Source organism: Caretta caretta, chromosome 8 (assembly GCF_965140235.1).
Source record: "Caretta caretta isolate rCarCar2 chromosome 8, rCarCar1.hap1, whole genome shotgun sequence".
Lineage (NCBI taxonomy): Eukaryota > Metazoa > Chordata > Testudines > Cheloniidae > Caretta > Caretta caretta.
The window spans coordinates 66,360,008-66,380,878 of NC_134213.1; positions in this window are offsets into that span (position 1 = coordinate 66,360,008).

A 20,871-nucleotide genomic window follows, 5' to 3' on the forward strand; every position below is an offset into this window, starting at 1 on the left:
AATTCAGTAATGTATATCAAAAGAATGAACTCTAAATAATGAGGAATGTGTGGACTTTACAAGATATTGCATGAATGTTTTAACTGAAAAGGATGTGTTTTCTGAGGCCAGAAGAAAATATTTATTGATACATAATTGTGATTTTATCTGTTTTTCTGGCATAATTTGATTGTTGTGGTATTTTCCTGTGCCCTAACCTATCATATGTTAAATATTGAAAATGTAAGATCTATGTTTGCATAACTGCATTTATAAAAGAGGAACAAAAATAGGACATCTGTGGGATGGAAAGGTTATATATTCAAATAAAGACTCATATTCATTATCTATAGACTTACTTTGATTGGAATGCAAAGGTTAAGTATTTTTAATTGACTTTTAAGAAAACCCAATACCTGAATTTTGGTAACCATGATCTCTTATATGGACTCTGTTAGATGAAGTACTTGATCCACTGTTATCACTAGATTCACCTAGTCAGATAATTAATAAGATACAGAAATATAAAACATGAGTTGTTAAAGTTTACAATTACCTTCCCTCACAGCTTCACTCTAAATGCACTGTCCTTGCTTTAACACACAGTAAATCATCTACCTAAATGTATTTGCACCCAATCATTTTTTAAAGTCACAATCTTTGTAGTGTCAACTTGTCAAGGGTCAAAGGGAAGAACAGGCAAGATTCCCAAATCAATCTGCTTGTAGGAACTGTCTCATTTCATTTCAAATTACCTGCTGTGGCTGAAGCAGGCTATGGACAAACTGCCTTCCTCCATAAACCATGACAGCACAGGTCGAACTTATGTGATCATTCATAAGGGGCAAGTCATGCTGGGTCTGTCATTAACTACTTTTAAACTGCTGTGCAGGGTTAAGTGATCTTGCAGGGCAGCAGCAGATATAAATACTATTTGGACAGTTTAATGTCAAGAGACAACTCCTCTGGGATTAAAACTGTGTAACCCAATAGTGCAGTTGTCGATATAAGGATTAAGGTACTTTGGGACTGTTTCTCAGAGGCAAGACTTTGCATGTGTTTTGTATGTAATTTAGATATCAGACCCAGAATGCAGCTGTATAAATTGCTTTGTAACAGACTCCCTGAAAATATTAAAATAACTCCAGCCTCTTGGTGTTCAAATACTTGAGATCTTCTAAGTAAGCATTCTCAGATGGTCTCCTTCTGTCCTTGTGAAACTGACCAACACATGAGAGAATACTGCGGGTCTAAGCACATAAATATGTTGCAGCAACTAATCATGCACCAGGCTATATGATCAATGGTCAAATGGACTACTACGCGATCCCTCCCAACCACCCATGACCATCGAAGCAGCCACCCAGGACCATCAACCACCCTTCACATAAACACACCCATTCAGCCCTTGGGAAACTTTGGTCCTGTCAACCTTCCTGAGCTAGATCCCAGGAAGAGGAAGAAAGCTGAACATGCTCCCTTAAACTGGACACTGCCACTTCATCTAAAGAGGAGTCATTAGACCTGTCTGCAACTAAGATGTGAAGACAAATGTCATTAAAAACAAAATATCAAGAGATATTAAAAGGTGAATAGAAACACTACCACTTTGCCCTTTTACGGCAGCTTCTATCCAAGTATTTCAAACCTAACATAACTTGCAGGTTCCCCCTACAGTGCTGGATGCTAGTGAATAAGATTCAAATTCATTAAGGGCTTCCTACCTGCCTTTAAGTTTGTTTTATCCAGTTCTATTGGTTATTTAAATAAAAGCTACAACATATTTGATTTCCAAACCACACCTCTATTTGCAGATGGGTGCTCGGCATTTGGAAAAGGGTAAACAAATGTATGTTTGGTTTTATATCAGTGTTAAAACACTTTTATGGTGAGTCCCTGGCACTCAGTAGAACCATGCTGATACTGAGATCATTCGCAAAGAACCTCATGGACATTTGGGGGCTAAAACCGAAGAAAGCACTGCAAACGTGCCACCAGAATGAACAGTAACTTGCAATAGTCAGAAGGGTCAAAGTAATTCTTACCAATGTGGACCTTTACAGAGTATTTTTCAAATGAGTTTAATATGATAAATGATTGAAAAATTAATTAAGGATGAAGGACTTCTGGAAGATGTTTGATATAGTCAATTCAATCTTATATGGAATATATAAATTGGTCAATTTTGGATGTTATCATGCTAAACTGCAGCTATGTGCACTACCTTGAAAAGTATTCTTGATAACTACTGAAGTTCAAAATGAAGTATAGAAAACCCCTTATGTTTCATTTCAAGTAGCATTCTTGCCCCCAAATAGACTTACAGTTATTTTACATTCAAATAAAGCCTGAGAGGTGATGTCTCTGGGAAGAACGCTTCAGCAGTAGCATATGTGTGAAGGATTCTTGAGTGAAATAACTGAAGTTTGAGTCACATTCTGTACTAACAATCAGACCTGTGGCCCCACAGTAACATCCACAGAGATCTTCAGAGAAGTTGAGCTTTCCACGGCAGCTGTATTCTTTGCATTAATCTAGTCATACAATGAACTAACATGCAGACTAACAGGAATACCTTAGGATATATACTATTCCTGAAACCCTACAGAGAAAGAATTACAATTTAGGGAGCTGACATAAAGTAGCAGTTTTAAATAATGATTAGGGCTGACTGACTTTTCCCCACAAAAGGCAGATAGTTATAGTGAACTGAAGACAATGCTAATACAGCAAACATAATTAAAATGCAGAGGAAAAAAAAGCTAGCATTGCATACAAACTTACTGAAGCAGCATGCAGGAAAGCAAAACACAGCTACTGCACCAAAATAATAATGATATTTATAATTTTGATCAGTTAAGGGCTGCAGATGCTTCTGTGAATATTAAATTCACATCCCAAATGTCATCAATTTCACAGATGTTAGGCCGCTGTTCAGAAAGACAGAACACTACATGTGTCAAAATTAGAAGAAGAAATTTATTGGGCATACCCTTAAAAACTTTGGTCCAAATCCTACAAGTCTTAGTCAGGTAATACGCCCATTGACTTCACTGTAAAATTTTATCTGTGTAAGGGCTGCATGGTTTTGCCCACCAGATAAGTCCTTTGATCTAAAGAAGCCTGAAAGGATAATGCAGGAAATAGCAAGGGACCCAATGGAAACCACAAGACTATCATATGTACAATGTGAATGCCACACGGGGACTCAGAGATTACTATTATACACACCCACCCATACATGTTAAAAGAACATTATTAACATTGCAAAGTCAAGCACTCTGAAGTTAGAAAATGCCAAGATTAAAGTTGCCTGTGCAACCTTAATTCTGTCCCCTTGTGCATATGCATTATGACACTGTATTTAAATACATGTCAGTCCCAGGTTATTAGAGAGACGAGGTAAGTGAGGTAATAGCTTGTATTGGACCAACATCTGTTGGTGAGACAGACAAGTTTTCGAGCTTACACACACACACCCCCACGCCTCTTCTTCAGGTCTCTCTCACGAACAGAAGTTGATCCAGTAAAAGATATTACCTCACCCACCTTGTCTCTCCAGGTATTTTAGATATGTAATACCTGATAGCAACATGACAAAGAAAAAAACCAACACTATTAGAGGAGATTCTTGAATACTGGCATCTACAAACATTTTATGAAGGTGAAAGCAATGCAGACCATTTTCTAACATTCAATCAAATCCAAACATGCACAGATAGAACACAAATTGAGTTTTAAGACCACATTCTGGGTTCAGTCTACAAATGCCTAAAACCTCCTCTTTTTTCCCTCCAAGCCCTCAGGGTAGACTAAAGGACCCCCAAATTTACACACTTTTTACTCCCCCTCTGCTGTGGCCTTGCATAGCATCCATCATCCTTTGGACCAAAGAGGATGGAAGAGGATGCCTTTTGCAGTTTGTCATTTAGCCAGAGAGATGGCTGTTTAAAAGACACAAGGTGTTTGCTACACATCATTTTCCTTCCAGAAAGCATGACTAGGACTAGAAACGAAACCCAAGGCATGACAGTGCAAAGTACTCCAACTAGAATACTATGGAAGCTCCAACAAAATCTTTTTAAGTTTACAAAAACACACACACAATTGTCAACATACTGTAGATAATTAGATACAAGTCTTTCAGTGTAAGCTCTTGTTGATTTTACTCTTCTTGATTGTGCTTTAGACTAATGGTTTTGCCACGTAAACAATTTTCCAAGCCTTATACAAATTTCAGTTCCTTGGTGTTTGCTACACCTAATCCTATGCAGCATAACTTCTTTGATTTCAATATATTAAGCATGCTTGGCCTGGAAATAGACAATTCTGATGCAGTATCCACTCTAGGACACACAGAAATTCAAATCAAATCAGTAAACACTAAAGAAACATGAGGCTTCAATTAACGCACTTTCTGTATGTCCAATGCATATACATAATAAACAACAAAACTTATACTTTTAAAAATGTGAATGAATGCTTTTGAAAGAATACATTTACCAGAGCGTAGAACACAATAAAATATTTGCCTCTTTAATAAATAGAACAACAATGTCACAAACACTGGGTCAATCCTGCACTCCTCACTCAAGAAAAATAAAACTAAGGACTATAGGATTTTGAAACACATACTTAGGACTTCAGGATGCATTATTTTGCAAACAGTAATGAACAATTATTTTAAACGGTTGCAACTATTTTAGAACTACAAGCAGTAAAACATGAAACAATTTACGGCTTATATTGCTGGTTCCCAACCTTTGGATCCAGCAGAGGAGCAAAGAGAGGTGTAGAAAAGAAGTGAAAGAAAGTGGGAAAAGTGAGAACTAAATCACTAAATAAAACTGCCCATCTTTTTAGAAGACCGTAGGAAGAAAAATGAGATTGTTATTTGCTAATGAGGTTGTTAGCCCTTTGGTAAAGGCTCAAATACCCACAGGGAGAGATGACATCATAAAAACTTGGAGACAGACAGATCATGGATCACCTCTAACTTCTAATTGCAAACCTGCTGCTGAGGGTAAAGTAGTCAACAGCTTCTTAAAACTCACCTTTCCTCTCTACTTCTGCAGTGATCCCTAAGACATTAGGCAAAGGAGCCGATCATGCATAAGGATAAAGGCTCACAAAGCATCTACCAGTCCACGTTTTGTATCACAAGTGCTTCAACAAACAGGATGGGAATCACAGAGCTAACTACTGGCTAAACAAGATTCAACTGTACCAGAGGGTTGTTTCTTGCACTTTAAAAAAAAAAAAAATCAAGTCTTAGTCTTCTTTGTATATTTAAAAAAAGTTCATTTCTTCATTACTCCAGCTGTTGTGCTCCATTTCCTAAGAAGCTTGTTTAATTTAGATGTAGGATGATATTGTGGCTTAGTTTCCTTTCTCCTACCAATGAGCAGGAAAGTGGAAGGCTCTGATACTTAGCTGCTCCCTCAATTCCTCCTACAAAATATCCTATCATCCATATATTTAAGCAAGTAATTATGGATATAATTTCCTATACATTTTCCAGAAACTAGTATAAATACTGGTAAAAAAAAAAAGAGCAGAATTTATAGCAATCTATTCTTTTTTTTTTTATAAAACTTGTAAAATTTCATTATTTCAGTTTAATTACAAAGCCTGGAATCCTCACAAACCATCACCACACCCCCTAAAAGTTGCAAGGTGTGTTTTTTTTATTCTGCGGTAGTAACATGTTAATAGTATAAATAGTAATGCTTAACATGATAGTTGTATTGGAAAAACAAACTACATTTTTACCTTATTTGGATCTAATGATTCGTTTGCACTACAGATACAATTATGTCATCACTCATATGGAAGAAATCACTGAAGCAATCAGAAGACCCAAAAAACCCCAAGAAATCCTTGAACTGATAACACTATGACAGTGGTTCTCAAACTTCTGTACTGGTGACCCCTTTCACATAACAAGCCTCTGAGTGAGACCCCGCTTATAAATTAAAAACACTTTTTAATATATTTAACACCATTATAAATGCTGGAGGCAAAGCAGGGTTTGGGGTGGAGGCTGACAGCTCACGACCCCCTAAGTAATAACCTCGAGACCCCCAGTTTGAGAACCCCTGCACTATGATCTAAATTAGTCTGACATAGTAAGAATTGCATCAGATATGATGTGTGTGAATATAGGGATGATGATGATGATAATCTGAAACAATGAACTACAATTCCACTAAATAAGCTGTATTGTAGGAATTTCCCTGGATCTTCCATGAAGCTTATTGTGTCCCTTGGGGCTCAATCTTTTCAGCTTTTTTTATGTAGCACACAGTGAAACACTGTGTGATGCTAATGCATTCAACATCACCAATACATAACACCGTATCACCAAGCCATATGCCTCTTTAACAAATGGGGCTGATGCAGTCTCCCTGATGACAGCATGTCCAAATAAAGTGAGGACTTGGATGAAAAGTAGCTGGTACAAGTTTCAGTCAGAAGTCAAGCTGGTTGGCAGGGGAAAGCACTTTGAAGAAATGACTAGAGACTCACTTTAGCAATATATTACTACTTAGGTCTGGTCTACACTAGGAAATTAGGTTGGTATAACTACGTCGCTCAGGGGTATGAAAATTCCACACCCCTGAGCAACACCATTAAACCGACCTAATCCCCAGTATAGACAGCACTACGTCAACAGGAGAATTTTCCCATTAACCTAGCTAATGTCTCTCAGGGAGATGGATTACCTGCACTGACAAGGGAACCCCTCCTGTCTTCACTGAAGCTGCAGCTCTGTAGAGTTTTAAGTTTAGACAAGCCCCTAAATTCCTCTTGGGGGGGTGGGAGGGGGGGGAGGACTGCAAGAAATTTCTCCCTTTTCCCCAAGACATTTCTGGGGGCATCTCTCACCTAATATATATTTGATTTTTTTATTAAATTATTAAACATGTTTGTGTCTTACTGTAGGGACAACTGTTATCGGTTGAACGCTTTGGGAAATTCCTTCGAGATTTTCATTCAAAATCTACAAAATTCTGCAGATGATTAACCTCAAAGAATGGACCAATTTTTAACCTCTCTTGCAGGTATGCTTCTGAATGAAGATAAGTGAAAAATGACACAAAGGTGGCTCTAACAATGTTGCTTCATTAGTAAGTACACCTAATCATTCCTGAAGCAATTCAAATGATGCAACAGCAGGCAGCAAAGTGGAAGACACAAGCCCATTTTTTCTTCAACGTTGCTGATCTCTAATGAGATCGGTCATTGCAGAATTATCTGCTGAATCACCAGAGGTAACTTTTAATCTCTAATGCACAAACTCCTATGTGGTTGATGCAGCAGCTTGTAGAGATAAACGGGTTTGTGTCCTCTCTTGCAATCCTTACAGAATTGCGAAAGAATGTGACTGAATTTTTTCCAATCTCTTGGAAAACACACACAAATAGAGAGCCTATACATGGAAAAAAGTGGAGGGAGAATGTCTCAATCAGGAAAAACTGCCTGTTACTTCAAGGAGAGTGTTCTCACGAAACACTTCAGAGTGGCTGGTTTTTTTGTTTTTTGTATTCTAATAGGAGTGCTTGTTCACTTAATCGCTTCACTTAGCACTTCCCAGAGGCATGCAAGGGTCCAGATTCTGATCTCACATACTGTTGTGTAAATCAGGAGAAATCCCACTGAAACCCACAGAATTACTCCTGATTTACAGGTTTCAGAGTAGCAGCCGTGTTTCTTTTTCCTGATTTACAGTGGTATAATTTAGATCAGAATCTGTCCAGGCTGAGAGAATAATTTACACTTTTGCTGTAAATATTGTTTGGCTTTTCAGCAACGCTGGTTAAACAAAAGCAAAACCGAAGCTTAAGCAAGGTTTGCATTGTAAAGTCTGTTGTCACAATGGGAAAAGCAAATAATCTCTCAGAAAAAGATTATTTAGAAAAATCCTGAAATTAAAAAGGGACTAATTTTCTTATACTCAGCAGCCATTTTCCAACATCCTTTGTGTGTAACCTTATCTTAAGGCCTTGTCTATACACAAACCTGCACTGATCTAATTAAACTGTGTCAGTTAAAATCAGTGGAAACCCATGTGTGGGCACCCTTCTTTCTGTTTGAATTGCTTTTTTCAGTTTGGCTTAAACCTCTTTCTATCTGACAAACTCATTAAAGCTGAAATACGAATAGCAACACAGCCTTTTGCACTGGTGTAATTAAATCAGTTTAAAATCACACCAAAGTTAACCCAGTGTGTACACAAGCCCTCAGTCCTTAAATACATCAAAATCTAAACTATTTTCTATACAGTATTTGCAAGACTTCAGTGGTGAACTGCAGCTAGAAGCTCAAACTACATGTTGATTTCCCCAGTTGTAAAGTGCATAGGAGAATTCAACACAAAACTAATTTCACTGTAACCTTTATTTTAAACAAGCATTCCATTCAGCTCCCAAATGTGCTGACAGACCAGAACTCTGATATCACATATAGGAGCAATTCCAGCGGAGCTGGTCCATCCGTACTGAGATAGATTAGGCTATGTAAAATAATAAATGTTTCAAAACTGTCTATTGAAATAAGAAGCCAGCTCCACTTGTCCCATTTCTGATATCAGTTACCCGCATTGAATGACACATTCTGGGGCATCCCAACAATCAAGAGCTAGCCAGAAGTACTCTGATTTTTTAAAAATACTTTTTTAAAATAGGAGAAGCTGAATGCCTCTCTGGCCCTTCAGTCTATCCAAGCATGTTTATTTCATTTCTGGTAAACTGCATTATCTGCATTTTCGCCTTAATTAAGGTGGGGGTCATACTGGCTCCATGACCTATTAAACAAATATCTACTTTAGTCATTCAACTATGTCTCCAGATCACTTCAGATAAGATATCCCCCTCACCAGTTACCATCTCCTCCCCAGATCCTCCTCTAACGTTTCTTACCTCTAATAAAATATTAATAATCACCAGTGCCAGCTGCTGTAGTCCACCACAGTTGATTTTGCTTTAAAACCCACCAGCACAGACGAGATGCTATGCTCCATAATGCTTCCCCCTTTGGCATGCAATGTAAAGGAGTACTTGTGGCACCTTAGCGACTAACCAATTTATTTAAGCATGAGCTTTCGTGAGCTACAGCTCGGTGCCACAAGTACTCCTTTTTTTTCTTTTTGCGAATACAGACTAACACGGCTGCTACTCTGAAATGTAATCAGAGTCACCTCCAATAGTGAAAGCTTTACAGAATATAAGATTTCTATGGTGCAGGCAAAATGAGACAGCTGTATCAGCAGGTAGCAGTAAGGTTTAGCAATGCTAGTGGTTATTTATTATTTAATTTATTAAGATGTCTAATTATAAAAGTCTCAGAGCTTATCTGCAATGTTTAAAAACAATACATAGCTCTTAATGACTAAAGCCAGCAAAGGGAAAAGCTTGCTCCTCTCCCAAAATAAATGGAATGAAATGCCTAGACCCACAGGTAAAAACAGGAGAAAAGAGATGGCCCTTATACTGTACACACTAAAAGTCATCATACGAGTGATCTGTTGGACCAGCAAAGGAATCAAAGCAGAGCTGAGGCTATTAACAGGGAAGGGTTCAGAAAAGAAAGAAGCAGATGGGGTGGAAGAGATAGCAAAAGCATGGTAAGGAGACAAAAAGTTAAACAGGGAGAAGGCCGAGGGAAAAATCTCAACTTCTAGATTTGTATCAAGATCATTGCATGCCACCTGAATCTGTAATAAAATTCTGCCAGGAAACTGTAGCATATACTGCACAGAATTTTTTTAAAACTGAATAAGGACTTAAGCAGTCTCAAGGGTTCTTAAATATGCTAAATAGCTTTCATAATATTCTAATTAGCAAAGTGTCTATATTTTGTTCTTTGAAATAAATACAAAAGGTTACTTCATATTTTGGAGGATGTCTGCCTTTTGTAAATCCCATGCTTAATTTTTAAATAGATCAAAACCTAGTGTTATAGTAAGAAAGAAGTTTGACAGAAAACATTTTGTATTTTGCTACCACTAATTATTACTAGAACTATCTGTGCTCCTGAGGGCTAAGTAACTACCACCACTAAAGATTGCTGAGTTCTATGTCTGCACTGCAATTAAAAGGACCCTGTGAGGTGGGAGGGTCCCAGAGCTTGCCCAAACATCTACATTACAGTTAAACCCCTCAGGCCAAGCCCCGCAAGCCCGAGTCAGCTGGCTTGGGCTAGCCTCAGGTGTCTAACTGCAGTGTAGACGTACCCTAACTCAGATTTTAATGTTGCCAGTTTAGTTCAAAGAAATATCCTTTATAAAGCACTGGTTAAACAACAGTGTCCACTTTTTAAAATATTGCACTTGTATCCGAAAATTCAGTACCTACTCGAGTTGCAAGTTAACACCTAAAATTACTCTAGCTTAAAGTGTTAGGAAAAAGTAATTCTCTATTTTTTCAGTTTTTCTTTGAGCATTCAACAGCACTTTGTGGATAGTTAGTTTTGCTGTTCCCCTATTAACTCTTCTCTACACTGAGAACATTTACAAAAATATTCCCACTGGTACTGACCCCTGTCCATCTGAGACCCTGTCCAGCAATGTTGAAAGCCTTAATGTAAACTCCTCCTGCAACTGGACCTGTTTTTACCATCATTTCACTTAGAATTACTTTCAGCATGTTTAACTGAAATACTGGCAAAAACAGTACCAGACCCCTGTGCAAAGAAGCATCCAGATACCTAAAGAAACAATAAGCATACAGGTTTCAGAGTAGCAGCTGTGTTACTCTGTATCTGCAAAAAGAAAAGGAGGACTTGTGGTACCTTAGAGACTAACAAATTTATTTGAGCATAAGCTTTTGTGAGCTACAGCTCACTTCATCGGATGCATATTACATGCCAGTAAATGCTCCACAGCTTACAGATTAGGAGCCACTGCACTATACTATCCTCAATGATCTATTCACACACAAAAAAACAAAAAACCTTTGGCTTACACATTTACTTTCAATTTAATAACCTAATTTTCACTAACACTGAATTTGGCTATATTTGTCTGATGTGAGTCAATAGTGTTGTATGTCCAGTGTGGAAAAAATATTTAATTGCTATGAATCACTTGTAGAAAAAAGCTTAAATCTTTTAAGGACATGAGCCAACCACGTACATTTTGTTTTCACTTATATAATTCACGTAATTAGATATCAGGGGGTAGCCGTGTGAGTCTGTATCCACAAAAACAACAAGGAGTCCGGTGGCACCTTAAAGACTAATCTGTTAGTCTTTAAGGTGCCACCGGACTCCATGTAATTAGATAAGTACTGTAGTGCATTGTATTTGATCACCCCCTTTTCAAAAAAATCTAATAAGTACCTTAGTACACAAAAATTATTTTAAGTGTTAGACAGTCTTGCTTTGTCTATCAACTATACAAAGCAGCTTTTCTGATTTAGAAATAAATAGGTAATACAAGTAATGTCAGATCTTTACCTGTTAGTCAGTAGAATTTGCAAACCTTCATTTCTTGTCAAATGCAATCAGTCTCATATTGTCATACAAAATTTAAAAACATTTTCCAGTTATGTACAGATCAATCACTGCATTTAGTGCTCATCAAGGCCAGTGTCTGATATTCTGAATTTGTTTCATTTAGTATGAATAGACGTTTTGTAAAGATTTGCCATTCAGGCAAAGAAAGGAGGAATAGAAATACGAAACAATTAAATATGCAGTTGTCACTGAACACGTTTCCAAGTAATAATTCATTATTTTTTCCTCACCTACCATTGAACTGCAATTCATGCAAAAAGAAAAAAAAAAAGCCTTGGGTGATTTTGCTACAGATCCTTCACCCGAAGTAATACTCAATTATATTGTGCATATGGTATGTGCAATACCTGCTTTTACTTTAGGGCTGGGAATCAACAACCAAGTATCACAATGCCCTCATGTTTTCTGCTGCTGTATAGCATACCTAGTCCAACATCCACATAAGAAATTTTGTTCACTTTGATGATTCTGGAAAGCTAATGGGGAAATTTTTGAAACCAATGCATGGGTATTTATCTGTATTAACACTGGTGGAATCTTATGTGGCTGTGTGCCCAGTGCGTTGCTTTGAAAAGAAACCTCATAACTGTAGGCATCAAAGATCAGGTTGTACAGGTAACTGATTGACAGACAGCTTGAAGGAAGTAAGAGATAAGGATTCACGAACAATACTTTATGGTTATTCCACAGTTTGTCTGTCCTTCAGTTCCCACAGCTGGAAAATGTTTCTGGGCTTGCTAATCTTTGTCATTGCTGCACATATTATTACTATTAACATTACTAAAATGTCTATAACAACAGTAACTAGGCTCAATTATACTTAGAGGTACACCAGCTTCTTCCAACATGAACTAATTTTCTAGCCCTCCAGTTCAACTGTAACTCTTTTACTTAGGAATATTTGAGTCCAAGTGGCATACACACTCATCCCCATGTTATTTCTTACCCATCTTTAATAACAGGTTTTCCTGTAGGTGTGCTCTTTGACGTTATGTTTGTTGATTGCCTCATTTTAAATGTCTTCATGTCCGACACTTTGACAAGCATTCCTTAACGCTGATGCTTGAGGTAAGAAGGTGGAATTCGCTTAGGGCTGAATTCTGCTTAACTCTTAAAAATGGGTGCACAACACGGAGGGGAAGGGAATAAGGTGCTTCTCTCAATACTCCCTGCATGACTCCAAGGGCTAAGCAGAACTGCAGGTCCTGCATTCCAGGATTTGAAGAGACTGCTCCCCCAGTACTCTCCCAGAGGTGAGATGGGGCACAGAGGCCTCCTTTCACCCTCCCTGCATTCTGGTCAGCAGAGCCAGGCTGCCTCATGGGGGAGGGGAGAGAGAAGCTGCTGCACACAGTAAAGGGATGCAGCAGTGTGTGCACTCTGGCTGCACATTGAGAGGTATTCTGCATCACCGAGGCAAGATGCCTCCAATTCTTCGCCTACGGTATTGTAGCTCCACACTCCCACGTCCCAGGATTGTGCCTAGTTGGCAACCTTAGTCTTTAGAATTAACTTACAGTTATTAAAATGAGTGATACATACATTCCAAAAGCAAGTCAATAATCAGACAAGAATCTCTTTATCCTGCATATCCTTTTTAGTCTTCTCCCAAGAGTTCAGAATCCCAGAGAATCCGCTTCTTGCTGCACACAGATATTTGTCTTGCATCAGTAAAGCTTACTCAACTGGCATATGCTGCAATACGTCTACAATAAGGTTAGTGGGAGTGTAGCTACTTCAGAGGGGGGAAAAAAGCAAACAATGTCAATAAGCCCTAAAAGCAGTGATAACATACACCTCTGAACAACAAAAGGCAAGTTAACATTAACTAGCTAATATCCAACATAGAATGAACAAAACTTGATAATTTATCTCCTTGTGTTTGTCATCCCAACTGTAGAGCCAAGTAACAGCAGGACTTCACTGGGTTAATCCTTCCCGAGCAACACATAATTGTATTATAAAACATACAGGAATTGACTCAAACCAGGTTATAAATAAAGTTGGCTGAAAAATTTCAAGTTTCTATGAGAAAAAGAAACCAATCAATATTTTTGGTGGAATTTTTCTCTCCATTTTTCAACCTGCTAAACTAGACAGTTTCAAACCTCATCAGTATGTTGTCTGAGCTGTTCCCAATGGAATTTTTCCTCATAGATCCTCCATTGAAGTTAATGGCAAATCTCTCACCGATGTCAATGGTGCAAGATGAGGCCCTCAGAGAACAAGGATCATGTAATAAACAATTCAGGGGGACCAGCTGAAAAGAGTATGAAAATTATCTAGCTATCTATGACGAGAACAATTAGCTTGCCTCAATTCTGAGGGGCAGGGAGTAATTTAAAAGTGTGCATTCATAGTACTGCATAAAATTCATATATTAGTGCATAACAATTGGCACCTAGACAATCCAGCACTGAGTGCATCTGAAATACCTAAAACAGATTAGAAACTTTATTAAAGTAACTATGTATAAATGTTTCTCTCTTTTAAAATGTACATTAATTCCCTGTGTTTTTAAGCTAAAAGGGGGATTTTCAGGTGTTCAAGGCCTCCTTATGCCTTTTTATAAAAAACAGTAATAAGGGGAAATGCTGTCACTTCTCTGTGGACCCACCAGAAGACTCTAAACACAGTGGAACTGTCATGGCCTGCTGCATGAGCGAGAAGACCAAGGAGAGGCCTCTCAGGGGGATTCAGCAATCCCCATATGCTCTGGAGCAGAATAGTGACAATGTGGAGAAGTATTTGGGAGCATTATGGGGGCAAGCTAGGGAGAGGCAAGGGATGTACTGGACATATCCAGAAGGCCCAAGTCCTAGCATAGAAGGCCCATGATGCTGTGCCTTCAACTAGGAAAACACATAGCTTTAATCCATGCTAAACTAACTCATTTTAGCTAACCCCATGTTATGATCCTAGAGGAGACTGTTAAAGTTTTAACCCGCATTCACTGATTCAGGTAAACATTTTGCTGATCATAATAAGTGAATCCCTAGAGCTTACCTCATCCAGATAACACATCTTAAAACCAAAATGGCCTTGTCTCCACTAGGATTGCAACGCAGGGTTAACAATATACTCTTTTTCCCTAGTGAATAAGGCCCTAGTGGCCACAATAGTAAAGCAGTTGCGCACAATACAGGGGTGAGAAACAGGTTTCCTTTTGCCAGATCCTCAGTGTGAAGCCTAAATATTGAGCCAGTATTTCTATAAATAAGAAAGGACAAGAACATAAGTTTGTTAATACCATGCATAAAACACTACACCTAGTCAAAGCTTTTGTCACTCAACAACCCTGCAAGGTAGAGAAATTTCTACAGGACAATTTTGTTTTGTTTACAAAACAATTTCCTAGACTAATCACCATACCTACCTTGCTCAAAAATTGTTAAGACCTTGGGTCAAGGAGACAGTGGCATTAGCTCTCAACAGAAAATGTGCTTCCCTACACAATTCTACACTAAAATAGCCTGTTAAGCAAGAATGTGGAAATGATTTATCTTGCACTGTTTAAAGTTGGATCTTCACCTCAGCTATGACTGCACAATCAGAGAGAGGATGTGATACTTTCATACAAAGAAAAGAATACTAATGGCCAAGAGAGTTTAGTATTTAACAAGGAACAATCTTTTGGGAAAAAATATTGCATACTACAAAAAATCAGATTGGAAAACAATTCATTGCTGCTATTTATGATTTTCGGATTAAAGAAGTTCTTTCAGGTGCTTTAGGTCCCAAAATTACTTTTTGTTTAAACAAAAACAAAAAAAAAGTTTTACGAAACTTAACATTAAAAATGTTTTTTTCCTAATTTCAGTGTAAACAGTTTATTTGAATTTAAATATTCCCATGTTTGCAATCCCAAATATAGTGTGCTAGTGCATGACAACCAGAAAATGAAACTGAACATTAAAAGAAAGTGAAACTTAATCAACTGTGATAACCCAAAGTGCAACGTATTGTGCAAAGTTAGCAAATAGAATTAACAGTGTAAAGCACATTAAATAATCTTTCAGTTTAGTAATTTAAGGTGTTACTTGTAAAACAGGTAAGGATATTTGGTTTTTATATCCATTTTACATATATAATTTTAAATTGGATCATACTTAAAACAATTAGAAACCTTTGTGTTCTAATAAAGGCAATTAAACTTTTAGACAACAGAACATTCACTGAAAACAATAGGGATAGACAGTTTGATTTTGAAAAGAATAGTATTTATTTATTCACTACTCTTCCATCACTATACTAACTACAGACATTTCAGAATTTTAGGAGTACAAACCCTTTCAGTACAAGGCCCTTTCCTGCAAACACTTATGCATGTGCAAAGTAGGATTTGCAGGATAAGGCCCTACAGGTCTCTCCATGAAAATAAATGGACAGTTCGCATAGAGACAGAGTCTGTGCCACATGATCCACAAATATGTAAGAAACCTCTGGTGAGGTCTCCATTTACAGAGGCATGTGAACATTTAGAACAACCTCCTTTGTTCTTTATGAAATTCACTAAACTGTACAAAGTAAGCAGTCATCATATTGGACATGATGCGATTCCTTTTAAATCAAAATAGTTACACAAATTTCCACCAACACAGGATCTGGCTCCTAATAAGAGATCTAGTTTTTTTTCCCTCTAGTACCAGCCCAATTTGAGCCCTGTTGAATAAGGACATCAATGAAGATTAAAAAAAGAGAGTAAAACTACAATTAGCACTAAATTCTGGTTCCCCTTGTCCATTTAATGCTAAGGGGAAAGACGACCTTTCCCACCCATCACAAGTGGTCAAAAAATAGATTTTAGCCTTTTATTTTATAGAAATTAAATGAACCTAGAAGAGTCAAATGGCTCCTAGAATGAAACTTTCTGCTAAAAGCTCTCCCATCTTTATATATAGTAACCCATCTATTGCACTGAGATATAGTCTCACCAGAAATTTCCAAGGCTAGTCTTCCTCATGACATATATATACTGCAACTATACAATTATTTTATGCTAAATCTCATTCTATTTAGTAACAACCTTCACTAAGAGCAGATGTCTGAGGGATTATTCTATTGTAAATAGATAATTTGTAGTAATAGCTCATCTAAAGGAATATAGCACTTGCCACACCAGATAAAATGAATGGTCCTTCTAGGCACATAACTTGCCTCTGGCAGTGGAATTCCAGATGCTTCAAAGAGAACTGAAAAAACCCAACACACCTATCTAGTACTACGTTAGCTAATATACTGTATATTCTAGGCCAGGCTAGCAGCGCACCTATGGTAGGATTGCCTGTCATTTCCCCATTATAAGACCCTGTTTTCAGTTGCTTATCACTGTGCCAAACTTTAACCATTTGTGCTAAATTTTTCCATGTCAGATGGCTGCCTCAGGCTGAATGTTGTTGAAAAATTTCAGCCAAAACTGTTCTGTTATTTACAAGAACAAGACAAGAGAAAAATATGTCATTTTGCCCATGTTAAAAATGCTTGAGACATTTTCTTTCAACAACTCTACCACTCCCATGCTTTGGTGCAGGGACTTTAAAATTGGCAGTTGGCCAGGGATGTGCCTTTTGTGGTCACTGTAAAAATCTGCCCAAATTTGGCCAAGTCTTTGAAAGATCTTAGTTCATACACACACTGTTCTTAGATTTTAGCAGTTAAATCTCCAAAGATTCCATCCCATCTGAGGTTACTCTCGCCCCTCCCAGCTGGCTGCACATGCAGTGCCCCTACAGAGTGAGGGAACATGCTCCCTGCAGCCCAGGGATGCAGGAAGAAAGCCAGACTTCCCCAGTAATGGCTGCTACCAGCCTGTCTCTCCTGTGCTCTCGTTCCTCTCAATGACCCCACTGTAGGCACTTAGGCAGCCTGAAGCAGGAAGCCAACTGATTTGAATGCTGAGGAGACAAAACCCAAGACATGATGGGAGGAAAGGAGTTGACTGGGACAAGGAATCTACTGAGACTGGGACTGGAGAGAAAGCATGACTGGGAATGGGGGGATGAAGATTGGGAATTGGAGGAAGCAGGGGGCTGGTACGGGTTTGGCAAGGAGACTGGGAAACAGAGGGGGAACAGGAAGCCAATTGGCAGGGGAGGATGACTAACACTGAGTTTGGATGATGACTGGGTGGGGGAGGGTAAGGAGGACTCTGGGACTTGCTGGTAGGGAGAGACACTTCTGGCAAGGAGCTGGGTGTAGGAAAAGAACTGGGACTTGTTAGGCAAAAAGAATGGGAAAGGTCTGAGATTCGGTAAGGTGTCTGGAGATGGAGGCATGAACTGGGAGCCAGTGGGAGGGGAGAGGAGAGGAGAAAGAGATTAGATGAAAAAACAGAAGAGGAAAACTGGAACTGGCTAGCCAAAGAGATTGGGGCCAGGAGTTGGGATGGTGGACTGGTACTGGCTGGGCTAGGAGACAGGAACTAGGTATGGGGAGGGAAGAAAGACAGGGAGAGTGGGAATGGCTGGGCAAGAAGACTGGGACTGAGATGAGAACATGAGAAGCGGAGACTGGGACTGAGTAGGCAAGGACAATAGCGCTGGGACAAGGAACCAAGGGAGGTAAGAGACAGGACTGGGACAGTGATACATTGGAGGTGATGGGGCAGAAAATGTCAAACTTGGTAAAAACAGGCAGAAGAGTCCTTGTCCACTGGAGCACACTCTGCACCAGATTCCTGAGTCTCACCATTTTTCTGCTGTCAGCAAATATCTGTGAAATCCACAGACAAAAAGTGTGCCTCATCCCCCTGTAGTGCTGGTCCACAGAGTATGATAGCTTACTACTGTTATCAGTTATTCTTTTAGTTCAAGTGGCAGTGGATCTAAAAATTCGAACCCTGTAGATAGCCCAAGACGGTGTCAGTATGAAATTTCCCTTTTTCAATTTTGTCAAAAACCTAGAAAATTACATTAAAAACCACGTTAAAAGAATGTTAAGACTGCAAAGTCAAGCACTCAAAAGTCAGGAAATCCCAGAATTAAGGGCACCTGAGCAACACCTAGGTCCCTTTGTGGATCTGTGCCCTGGTAACCAACATGTCTTCCCTAGAATTTTACCTCATGTTACTTAAAACACACTTATTTCTAGAGAATAGAGTCCTTGCCCCAAAGTGCTTATAATCTATTATCCTTTTAACTTTGTACAAGAAAATCTATTTATCGGGGAGGGGATTGTTTATTTTTATTTCTCCAGGGGTGGGGCCATGGGATAGGCATTGCTCCCCCGGCTGGTCCAACGCTAGGTTTGGGCCAGGAGAGGGGTGCCCCAGCCACAGCAGGTCCAGGTCGGGGCTGAGGCTGGGTTCAGGCTGGGGGGGCGGGGCCCCCCTCCCCTGACCGCAGCAGGTCCAAGGCTAAGTTGGAGCCAAGGCACCCACCTCCTCGCCAGGCAAGTTCCCTGAGCGTCTGCGCAGAGCTCAATAGGCTGCTGTGTGGCCACACAGCTTACAGGATACTTAGCTCCAGACCCAGATCCACTGAATCGAAATGTAACATAGGTGAGCAGAAAAGTGTGACAGGGAGAAATTTTGAGAATGCTAACCTAGACAAACTATTCTTTGGCCTGGGAGGAGACATCAAAATGAGGATCCTTTTGCCAATTGCTGTTGATGGTCTACATAGAAATTAAAGATCTTGGGGAACTTTTCATAAGCACCAGAGATAACCCTAAAAGCTAATACAGCTCTCTGTAAAACATGCTTTAATGTCAAAGGCTGTGTGTGAACCTAACAGCTGCTGAAATTGCCTTAACAGTAAACTGTACTACCCCTACTTAGCTCATTAGTTCACAAAGTGTTTTGAGATACCTAGGACTAAGTGAGGGGCTACAAAAAACTTAATTGGAAAGACCAAAGTTATATGGATCACACAGAAAAATATTCCAAAGTTATATTTCCCCAATTCTATCCTAATTCTTATCCATTTGATTACATACTGGATATCTGATCAAATTTAAAACCTAATTACTATATAAGTAGGCAGTCCTCTAACGTACCATTAGAAAAACATTTACTATGGAAGACAGGCTAAAGACTAAGTGTAAATTAAACAAACTTGTAGTAAATGTAATAAAAAAATAAACTCGCAATCTAGACACACCAAAAATTAGATATCTAAGCATTATATTACACAGAGTTACACTGAAAGGACGTAAGGCTGCAAAGTACTCAGAAGTTAGAAAATGCCAGAATTAAGATTGCCTGTAGAATCTTCATTCAGCTGCCTTGTGCATATGCATTATGACAGTCTCTAGTTATGCAATTACATGCTATTTTTTCCATGGGACACATCTGTCAGTGCACAGGATGTACAATGCTCATGGAATTAATCCAGGTTGTCTATAGGACCCCTACCTCATTTGCTGCAGAAGATGGAAGGGGTATAGGAAGAGAAAGGATGATTTTGAAGTTTAGGCAGCTGAATGTCACATTGGGAGATTGGATTCTATCCCTGGCTTTGCCACCTTGAAGAAGAGCTCTGTGTAGCTCGAAAACTTGACTCTTTCACCAACAGAAGTTGGTCCAATAAAAGATATTACCTCACCCACCTTGTCTCTCTAATATCCTAGGACCAAAATGGCTGCAACAACACTGCAAACAAAGTTCCTTTGTGATTATGGACAAGTCACATGAACTAAACTTTTCACAGGCAGCCATATTCCTCATGTTTCCTCATTTTCTGGGTACCCAACTTCTGGGTCTGGTAAGTGTTGAGACCTTGGACCTGCGACTCAGGAAGAGCTGAGCTGTGAACATATGAAGTACTATATAATACTGTATTGTCTAAAAAATCACGCCATAAGCATATCCAAATGGACCTCAAAATTAGTCTACACTTTTGAGTCTCGCTGTGCCTCAGTTCCCCACCTGTAAAATGGGGATACTATTACTCTACCTCACAAGGGTGCTGTCAAGATACATTAATGGTTGTGAAGCACAAAGATGCTACAGTGATGAACACCACAGAAAAGCCCGCAATGAAATTAAGAACTCCGTATTCAGAGCAGGATTTGAATGGTGTGCAATAAATAAGGCATGAGACCACAAACTGAACAATGAGGATAAAACAAAATAATGACTAGTTGCTCATTCAGCACTATCTATTCTGTGCACTGAAAGACAGGGACCCTGGTAGAACAAAAAAAAAAAGTATGTGATCATGTAATTAAATATATCATAATGCATCTGCACAAATGGATCAAATTAAGGTTGCAGAGGCAACCTTAATACTGTCACTTCCTAACTTTAAAGTACGACTTTACATACAAAACCAACTATATTAGCAATGTTAAAGGTGCAATGTTCTTGTTTATATAAAAGCAAACTGAAAAACACAAATTCCATCACATCATACCATGCTGACTATCCCATGATTC